Below are 216 nucleotides of genomic sequence, written 5' to 3' on the forward strand. Positions count from 1 at the left end.
CAAAGTTCTTGAAAGTTACATCACCTCATCACCTCCCGGCCTCTGACTCAGCACTGTCTGCTTGTCTCGCGAGATGCCTGCGCCTTTGTTTTTAAAGAGCAGATGTTTGTTGACACTCGAACATGTGCGGATTCGATAGGCTTTTCACAGCTGTCCTTCGGGCTTCCTGTCGGTTTACCTGCATTACAGTGCCGAGGAGGAGGTTTATTCGGTCTG

Source organism: Penaeus monodon, chromosome 19, assembly GCF_015228065.2.
Source record: "Penaeus monodon isolate SGIC_2016 chromosome 19, NSTDA_Pmon_1, whole genome shotgun sequence".
NCBI classification, from domain to species: Eukaryota; Metazoa; Arthropoda; class Malacostraca; order Decapoda; family Penaeidae; genus Penaeus; species Penaeus monodon.